The sequence below is a fragment of the Somniosus microcephalus genome, unplaced genomic scaffold, assembly GCF_052327205.1.
Source record: "Somniosus microcephalus isolate GS21.2 unplaced genomic scaffold, FLI_Smic_1.0 unresolved_chr2, whole genome shotgun sequence".
Lineage (NCBI taxonomy): Eukaryota > Metazoa > Chordata > Chondrichthyes > Squaliformes > Somniosidae > Somniosus > Somniosus microcephalus.
The window spans coordinates 49313181-49323372 of NW_028225180.1; the positions used below are offsets into that span (position 1 = coordinate 49313181).

General features: G+C 44.2%; 1 pseudogene; it reads left to right on the forward strand.

The window, feature by feature from the left end:
- The first annotated feature begins 317 nt into the window (after nt 1-317).
- LOC147092614 (uncharacterized) lies at nt 318-1310 on the forward strand (annotated as a pseudogene).
- The last annotated feature ends 8882 nt before the right edge of the window (nt 1311-10192 follow it).

A 10192-nucleotide genomic window follows, 5' to 3' on the forward strand; every position in this document is an offset into this window, starting at 1 on the left:
TTTGGGTAGGGTAAATAAAATCAGAGTGTTAAATGCGTGGCTCAAAGACTGGTGTGGGAGAAATGGGTTTTCCTTCTTGAGACACTGGCACCAGTACTGGGACAGGAGAGAGCTGTTCCATTGGAATGGACTTCACTTGGCCAGTGCTGGGACTAGAATCCTGGCGAATCGAATAACTCGGGCTGTAGAGAGGGCTTTAAACTAATTAGTGGGGGGGAGGTTTCAAGAGAGCAAAAAATATAAATATCAGCGGAGAAGGCAATAGAGCAAGGTAGCAGTGGGGAATAAAAGACCAGAGCGTGTCAGGAAGTGACAGAATGTATAAAGATAAAGTTAAAGTAGTAAAGGTGTTAAAAGCAGGTATAAATTGTCACAAAACATATTTAAAAGTTCTTTATCTGAATGCACGCAGCATTCGTAACAAAATAGACGAGTTGACGGTACAAATAACTACACATGGGTATGATCTGGTGGCCATTACATAAACATGGCTGCAAGTTGACCATGACTGGAAACTAAACATCCAGTGGTATTTGATAATTAGGAAGGACAGACAGGAAGGAAAGGGAGGTGGAGTGGCTATGTTAATAAAGGATGGAATGACTGCAATAGTGAGAAATGATATTGGGTCAAAGGATCAGGATAGTGAAACAGTTTGGGTGGAGATAAGGAATAATAAGGGGAAAAAGTCACTAGTGGGCATAGTCTATAGGCCTCCTAACAGTTGCAACTCTGTTGGTCGGAGTATAAATCAGGAAATAGTTGGGGCTTGTAATAAGGGAACAGCTATAATCATGGGGGATTTTAACTTTCATATTGACTGGACAAATCAAATTGGACAGGGAAGCCTTGGGGAAGAGTTCATAGAGTGCATTAGGGATGGGTTCCTTGAGCAGTATGTTACTGAACCAACCAAGGGGCAGTCAGTCTTGGATCTGGTCCTGTGTAATGAGACAGGATTAATAAAAAATGTCCTAGTAAAGGATCCCCTTCGAATGAGTGACCATAACATGGTTGAATTCCAAATTCAGTTGGAGGGTGAGAGAGTTGGATCTCAAACCAGCGTACTAAGCTTAATTAAAGGAGACTATGAAGGTATGAGAGCAGAGTTGACTAAAGTGGACTGGGAAAATAGATTAAGGTCTAAGATGGTACATGAGCAGTGGTGTACATTCAAGGAGTTATTTCACAACTTTCAAGAAAAATATATTCCACTGAGGAAAAATGGGCGTAAAAGAAAAGACAGCCATCCGTGGCTAAGTAAAGTAATAAAGGATAGTATCCGACTGAAAACTAGGCATATAAAGTAGCCTACTCTAGTGGGAGGTTAGAAGATTGGGAAGCATTTAAAAGCCAGCAAAGAATAACTAAAGACTAATTAAGAAAGGAAAGATAGATTATGAAAGTAAACTAGCAAAAAATATAAAAATAGATAGCAAGAGTTTCTACAGTTATATAAAAATAAAAGGGTGGCTAAAGTGAATGTTGGTCCCTCAGAGGACGAGACCGGGAAATTAGTGGTGGGGAATATGGAGATGGCAAAAACGCTGAACAAATATTTCGTATCAGTCCTTATTTAAAAAGGGAGGTAGACAAAAGTTTGGAAACTATAAACCAGTTAACCTGACATCTGTGGTTGGTAAAATGTTGGAGTCCATTATTAAGGAAGCAGTAACAGGACATTTGGATAAGCATAATTTAATCGGACAAAGTCAGCATGGTTTTATGAAGGGGAAGTCATGTTTGACAAATTTGCTCGAATTCTTTGAGGACGTAACTAACAGGGTGGATAAAGGGAAACCAGTGGATGTGGTGTATTTGGACTTCCAAAAGGCATTTGACAAAGTGCCACACAGAAGATTACTGCACAAGATAAAAAATCACGGGATTGGGGGTAATATACTGGCATGGGTGGAAGATTGGCTATCTAACAGAAAACAGAGAGTTGGGATAAATGGTTCATTCTCAGGTTGGCAATCAGTGACTAGTGGTGTTCCACAGGGGTCAGTGCTGGGACCCCAACTCTTTACAATCTATATTAACGATTTGGAGGAAGGGACCGAGTGCAACATATCCAAGTTTGCCGATGATACAAAGATGGGAGGGAAAGCAGTGAGTGAGGAGGACATAAAAAAACCTGCAAAAGGACATAGACAGGCTAAGTGAGTGGGCAGAGATTTGGCAGATGGAATATAATGTTGGAAAGTGTGAGGTTGTGCACTTTGGCAGAAAAAATCAAAGAGCAAGTTAATATCTAAATGGAGAGAAACTGCAAAGTGCTACAGTGCAAAGGGATCTGGGGGTCCTGGTGCATGAAATACAGAAGTTTAGTATTAAGGTACAGCAGGTGATCAGGAAGGCCAATGGAATCTTGGCTTTTATTGCAAGGCGGATGGAGTATAAAAGCAGGGAAGTCTTGCTTCAGTTATACAGGGTATTGCTGAGGCCACACCTGGGATACTGCGTACAGTTTTGGTTTCCATATTTAAGAAAATATATACTTGCTCTCGAGGCAGTTCAGAGAAGGTTCACTCGGTTGATTCTGGAGAAGAGGGGGTTGACTTATGAGGAAAGGTTGAGTAGGTTGGGCCTCTACTCATTGGAATTCAGAAGAATGAGAGGCGATTTTATCGAAACATATAAGATTGTGAGGGGGCTTGATCGGGTGTATGCGGTGAGGATGTCTCCACTGATGGGTGAGACTAGAACTAGGGGGCATAATCTTAGAATAAGGGGCTGCCCTTTCAAAACTGAGATGAGGAGAAACTTCTTCACTCAGAGGGTACTAAATCTATGGAATTTGCTACCTCAGAGAGCTGTGGAAGCTTCGATATTAAATATATTTAAAACGGAGACAGACAGTTTCCTAGCTGATAAGGGAATTAGGGGTTACGGGGAGCGGGCAGGGAAGTGGACGTGAGTCTAGGTTTGGATCAGCCATGATCCTATTGAATGGCGGAGCAGGCCCGAGGGGCTGTATGGCCTACTCCTGCCCCTACTTCTTATGTTCTTATGTTATTATGTGACCTAACTCTGTTTGATCCAGATTCCTTAATACCCTTGGTTAACAAAAATTTATCAATCTCACGTTTAATATTGACAATTGACCCAACATTAACTGCTGTTGGTGGAAGTGAGTTACAAATTTGTACCACCCAATTCCATGTTGAAATCTTTCTTAACTTCACTCCTGAAAGCCTTGCATCTAATATTTAGGCTGTGTCACCTAGTCCTAGACTCGCCAATTATCGTGAATAGCTTCACTCTACCTACCCTATCAGTTCCCCTTAATATAGTGAATACTTCAATCAAATCACCCCTTAAGTTTCTATATTCCAGAGATTACAATCTTCCCTTTTAATTTATCCCTTGTATCATTCTGGTAAATCTACACTTCACTCTTTAAACCTAATACTACCTTCATAAGCTGTTCTGTCCAGAATTGTACACCGCACTCCAGCTGTTGTCTAACCAGTGCTTTGTATAGCTGTAGCTTAATTTCTTCTCCATATATTGTAATCCTGTAGATATAAGTACCATCATTCAGTTAGCCTTTTTGATTCTTTTCTGTACCTGCCCATGACAATTTAATGATAAATGTACAAGTATTTAAGTCTCAATGGACAGCCACTGGTTCCAACTCTTCACCGTTTAGAATGTATTCTGATCTCTCTTTTTTAGTGCTGAAGTGGATGACCTCATGCTTGCTAATATTTAATGAACTTGCCACAGTTTTGCCCATTCACTTAATCTATTAATATCTGTTCTAACTTTTTGCTTGCATCTAAACTAATTATAATGCCGCCTATCTTTGTGAAATCGTCAAAGTTGGATATGTGTCTCTCAATCCCATCTTTAATAAAAATGGTGAATCGTTGAAGCCCCAAAATAAATCTCTCAGGGATACCACTAGTCATATCCTGCAAATTAACGTACCTGCCCATTATCCGTACACTGTGTCTCCTGTCGCTCAACAAATTTCCTAACCAGGACAAAAATATACCTTCAATTCCACGAGCTTCAACTTTACCTAACAGTCCCTTATGTGGGACTTCATCAATGTCTGTTGCTCCGTGTCTACTAGCTGATAATGATTTGCAAACTGGGACTCACAAACCTCTTTGCTCCTCGACAGCTAATAGCTTCCCATTATTTAGAAAATACTCCGAACTATCTTATTTGTTTCCAAAGTGGATGGGGTCACACTTGCGCTCAGTGAACTCGATTTGACATAATGTTGTCCCCTTACTTAGTCTGTCTCTGTCCCTTTGGTTACGTCCCGTTCCCATTTGCTCTATTACCATGCTTCCTAACTTAGTGCGATCTTCAAATTTTGATCTACAGCGATCTACTGCTCCATCCAGGTCAATAATAAATATGGTGAAAAGTTTCAGATCCAATACAGATATCTGAAGGACCGCACTTCTCACGTCTGACTGCTGCTAACGAGCCTGTCATTTGTGGGAGGGAGAATACTTCTGAAATGAAGCCGGTTTGAGGCAGTCAGTCTGGATTTGTGAGAGAAATGCGCAGTCCAGGCTGGATTACTGGAAAAGAATATTAATATTGGCCCAGAAATTCGGGTCTCCATGGGTTACCTTGCACGGGGTACTCACCCATAGGCCGAATGGAAGTACCGGTTTCCTGCATGCGCTGCGCATGCGTGGGAAAATGACACTTCCGATCCTCTGAACGGGGTTCAGAGGTGGAACGCGCGTGCAGGGGAGGCTGCGCGTGCGCTTTGAACTCAGTTTTTTTTTGCAGATTTTCATGTGAGGTTAAGCCTGCAGGATTTACACATTTAAAAAGCAGGCCTGCTTTTTACAAGGTAAGTGGTCAATTAATTAAAATTAAAACATTTTTTCCACAGGTTTATTATTTTTAAATACTTTAAATTATTGTTTAAAATAGTTATTTAATGTAATTCATAGTTTATTTAAACAGTGTGATTTAAAAAAAAAAAATATTTGAAGGTTTACTGCTATTTTGGGGCCCGTAGTATTTATAAGTTTTGACAGGTCTTTCTGTCAATCTTATGAATGGGCTTTTCCCTCCTCCGATGAGCTGCCCATGGCTCACGTGATCCCAGGGGACGCATCGCACTAACTATGCCCCTGGGACACACAAGCACAGCGCGCCGGCAGCTGGGCCAGGCCCCGGAGCAGAATTCCACGGGAGCCCAGAGCTCAACTGCCTGCGCGCAAGGTAAGTGCAGGTCGAGGGCTTGCACACGCGGGAAGCCCCCGACCTGAATTTCTGGGCCATTGAATTTGTAAAGGGTGCAATGCTGCACGGCAGCCACTGAAATCCTTTTATGACATTTTGCCAACCAAAGCCCGGATAGCTCAGCCCGGTAGAACATCAGAGTTTTATGAGGAGAATCCCGGGTTCAAGTTCCTGTTCGGGCACTGCTGTAAAATCGCGATTCTCTTCTCCACATTCGTCTTCTGAGCAGCTGACAATGAGAATGGTAACGGGGCAGGCCATTTAACTCCGTGATCCTTTTTGACATTCAATGAGCTCTGTGACCTAACTCCTTTGGCATTTCGTTGCTCCAGGTCCCTTAATACCCTTGGTTAACAAAAATCTCAGCTTTAAAATATCTGCAGGTCACAAGTCAGGATTAGGCCCACAACCTCCCTATTTGGCTATAACAATTCTCTTTCTCACTCATAAGCTTACAGCATAAGTACATAATTTTAATTATATGCTAAATGATTACATATATATAATTCAGGTTACCATTACATAAAAATGATGATAACAGATTTCTACATTTAATTCATACACACGATTATAACCTCATTACAGATGATTGGAGTGGAGGCAGTTATAGAGTGGTGTTCCCCAGAGGTCTGTACAAGGACCACTGCTTATCTTGATATATATTAATGACTTGGGCTTGGGTTTACAGGGAACAATTTCAAAATTTGCAGATGACACAAAACTTGCAAGTATAGTGAACAGTGGGGAGGATAGTGATAGACTTGAAGAAGACATAGGCAGGCTGATGAAATGGGCAGACACGTGGCAGATGTAATTTAACGCAGAAAAGTGTGAAGTGTTACATTTTGGTAGGAAGAACGAGAAGAGGCAATATAAACTAAAGTGTACAATTCTAAAGTGAGCGCATGAATAGCGAGACCTGAAGGTGTAGGTGCTCAAATAGTTGAAGGTGGCAGGGCAGTTTGAGAAAGCGGTTAATGAAACATTCGGTATCCTGGGCTTCATAAATAGAGGCATAGAGTAAAAGAGCAAAGAAGTTATAGTGAAAGTTTATAAAACTCTGGTTCAGCATGAACTGGAGTACTGTGTCCAATTCTGGGTGCCACACTTTAGCAAGAATGTGACGGCCTTAGAGATGTTGCAGCAAATAATTCCGAGAATGATTCCAGGGACGAGGGACTCCAGTTACGTGGATAGACTAGAAACACCGTGGTTATTCCCCTTAGAGCAGAGAAGGTTGAAAGTAGATTTGATAGATATATTCAAAATCATGAGGGGTTTAGACGGAGTAGATAGAGAGAAACTGTTCCCATTGGTGAAAGGGTCGATGAACCAGAAGACACAGATTTAAGGTGATTGGGAAAAGAACCAAAAGCGACATGAGAAATATTTTTTTATGCAGCGAGTGGTTAGGACTTGGAATGCACTGCCTGAAAGGCTGGTGGTGGCAGACTCCATCGGGGCTTTCAAAAGGGAATTGGATAAATACCTGAAGAAAAAAATGCAGGGCTACAAAGAAAGGGTGGGGAAGTGGGACTAGCTCAAGGGCACCTGCACAGAGCCAGCACGGGCTCGACCGGCCGAATTGCCTCTTTCTGTGCTGTAAATATTCTGTGTTTCTATGATTATAGATATTGATTATTATAAGATATTAAATCAATATTCTAAAATCCAATTAATGCATGATAATCTTGCACCATGGCTTTACAGATTGTGGCCTTTTCCAATTTTCTGGCTGCTGATGGCCCACGGTGTCTAGTAGAAGCTAAGTTTTGAGCTGCTAATTCTGTTCTGAATCATTTAGCAAGGTGGTAGTGCCACACAACACGTTGGAGGTTCTCCGCAGTGTATAGACGGCACTTCGTCTCAACAAGCACTGTGCGGTGGTCTCTCCTAAATGTACTGTCATGGACAGATGCATCTGCGACAAGTAGATTGCTGTGGATGAGGTGAAGTAAGTTTTCCCTCGTGTTGTTTCCCTCACCACCTGCCCCAAGCTCAGTCTGGCAACTATTGTTATTCATTGATGGGATGTGGGCGTCACTGGCTGGCTAGGCCTGCATTTAGTGCCCATCCCTAATTGCCCTTGAGAAGATGGTGGTGAGCCACCTTCTTGAACCGCTGCAGTCCTTATGGTGTAGGTACACCCACAATGCTGTTAGGAAGGGAGCTACAGGATTTTGGCTCAGCGACAGTGAAGGAACGGCGCTACAGGTCGAAGTCAGGATTGTGTAAGGCTTGGAGGGGAACTTGTAGGTGGTGATGTTCCCATGCGTCTGATGCCCTTGTCATTCTAAGTGGTAGAGGTCGCGGGTTTGGAAGGTGCTTTTGAAGGAGCTTTGGCGATTTGCTGTAGTGCATCTTGTAGATGGTACACACTGCAGCCACAGTGCGCCGGTGGTGGAGGGAGTGAATGTTGAAGGTGGATGGAGTGCCAATCAAGCGGGCTGCTTTACCCTGAATGGTGTTGAGCTTCTTGAGTGTTGTTGGAGCTGCACTCATCCAGGCAAGTGGAGAGTATTCCATCACACTCCTGACTTGTGCCTTGTAGATGGTGGAAAGGCTTTGGGGAGTCAGGAGGTGAGACATTCGCTGCAGAATTCCCAGCCTCTGGCCTGCTCTTGTAGCCACAGTATTTATATGGCTGGTCCAGTTCAGTTTCTGATCAATGGTAACCCCCCCAGGATGTTGATAGTGGGGGATTCAGCGATGGTAATGCCATTGAAAGTCAAGGGGAGATGGTTAGAGTCTCGCTTTTTGGAGATGGTCATTGCCTGGCACTTGTGTGGTGCGAATGTTACTTGCCACTTGTCAGCCTAAGTCTGAATGTTGTCCAGGTCTTGCTGCATATGGACACGGACTGCCTCAGTATCTGACGAGTCTCGAATGGTGCTGAACAGTGTGCAATCATCAGCGAACATCCCCACTTCTGACCTTAGGATGGAGGGAAAGTCATTGATGAAACAGCTGAAGATGGTTGGGCCTAGGACACTGCCTTGAGGAACTCCTGCAGTGATATCATGTGATTGAGATGAATGACCTCCAACAACCACAGCCAACTTTTCCTTTGTGTAGGAATGATTCCAACCAATGGAAAGTTTTCCCCTTGATTCCCATTGACTTCAGTTTTGCTAGGGCTCCTTGATGCCACACTCGATCAAATGCTGCCTTGATGTCAAGGGCAGTCACTCTCACCTCACCTCTTGAGTTCAGCTCTTTTGTCCATGTTTGGACCAAGGCTGAAATGAGGTCAGGAGCTGAGTGGCCCTGGCGGAACCCAAACTGGGCGTCAGTTAGCAGGTTATTGCTGAGTAAGTGCTGCTTGATAGCACTGTCGATGACACCTTCCTTCACTTTGCTGATGATTGAGTGTAGACTGATGGGACGGTAATTGGCCGAGTCGGATTTGTGCTGCTTTTTGTAGTCAGGACACACTTGGGCAATTTTCCACATTGCCGGTAGATGCCAGTGTTGTAGCTGTACTGGAACAGCTTGGCTAGGGGCGCAGCTAGTTCTGGAGCACAAGTCTTCAGTACTATTGCCGGAATGTTGTCAGGGCCCATAGCCTTTTGCAGAATCCAGTGTCTTCAGCCGTTTCTTGACATCACGTGGAGTGAATTGAATGGGCTGAAGACTGGCATCTGTAATGCTGGGGACCTCAGGAGGAGGCCGAGATGCATCATCCACTCGGCACTTCTGGCTGAAGATATTTGCAAATGCTTCAGCCTTGTCTTTTGCACTCACATGCTGGGCTCCACCATCATTGAGGATGGGGATATTTTTGGAGCCTCCTCCTCCTGTTAACTGTTTAATTGTCCACCACCACTCATGACTGGATGTGGCAGGACTGCAGAGCTTTGATTTGATCCGATGGTTGTGAGATCACTTAGCTCTGTCTATCGCATTTTGCTTCCATTGTTTGGCATGCAAGTAGTCCTGTGTTGTAGCCTCACCAGGTTGACACCTCATTTTTTGGTATGCCTGGTGCTGTTCCGGCATGCTCTTCTGCACTCTTCATTAAACCAGGGTTGATCTACCGGCTTGATGGTAATGGTAGAGTGAGGGATATGCCGGGCCATGAGGTTGCAGATTGTGGTTGAATACAATTCTGCTGCTGCCCCACAGCGCCTCATGGATGCCCAGTTTTGAGTTGCCAGATCTGTTCAAAATCTGTCCCATTTAGCACGGTGGTAGTGCCACACACCACGGTGGAGGGTATCCTCAACATGAAGACGGGTCTTCGTCTCCACAAGGACTGTGCGGTGGTCACTTCCACCAATGCTGTCATGGACAGATGCATCTGCAACAGGTAGATTGGTGAGGGCGAGATCAAGTAGGTTTCTCCCTCACCATCTGTCGCAGACCCAGTCTGGCAGCTATGTCCTTTAGGACTCGGCCATCTCGGTGCTACCGAGCCACTCTTGGTGATGGACATTGAAGTCCCCCTACCAGAGGACATTTTGTGCCCTTGCAACTCTCAGTGCTTCTTCCAATTGGTGTTCAACATGAAGAAGTACTGATTCATCAGCTGAGGGAGGGCGGTAGGAGGTTTCCTTGCCCATGTTTGACTTGATGCCATGAGATCTCCTGGGGTCCTGAGTCAATGTTGAGGACTCCCAGGGCTACTCCCTCCCGACTGTATACCATGGTGCCACCACCTCTGGTGGGTCTGGACATACCCAGGGATGGTGATGTCTGGGACATTGGTTGTAAGGTATGATTCGGTAATTATGACTATGTCAGGCTGTTGCTTGACTAGTCTGTGGAACAGCTCTCCCAATTATGCACAAGCACCCAGATGTTGGAAAGGAGGACTTTGCAGGGTCGACAGGGCTGGGCTTGCCATTGTCGTTTCCGGTGCTGAGGTTGATGCCAGGTGGTCCGTTCAGTTTTATTCTTATTGTTTTTCGTAGCAGTTGATTACAATTGAGTGGCTTGCTAGGCCATTTCAGAGGGCATTAAGAGT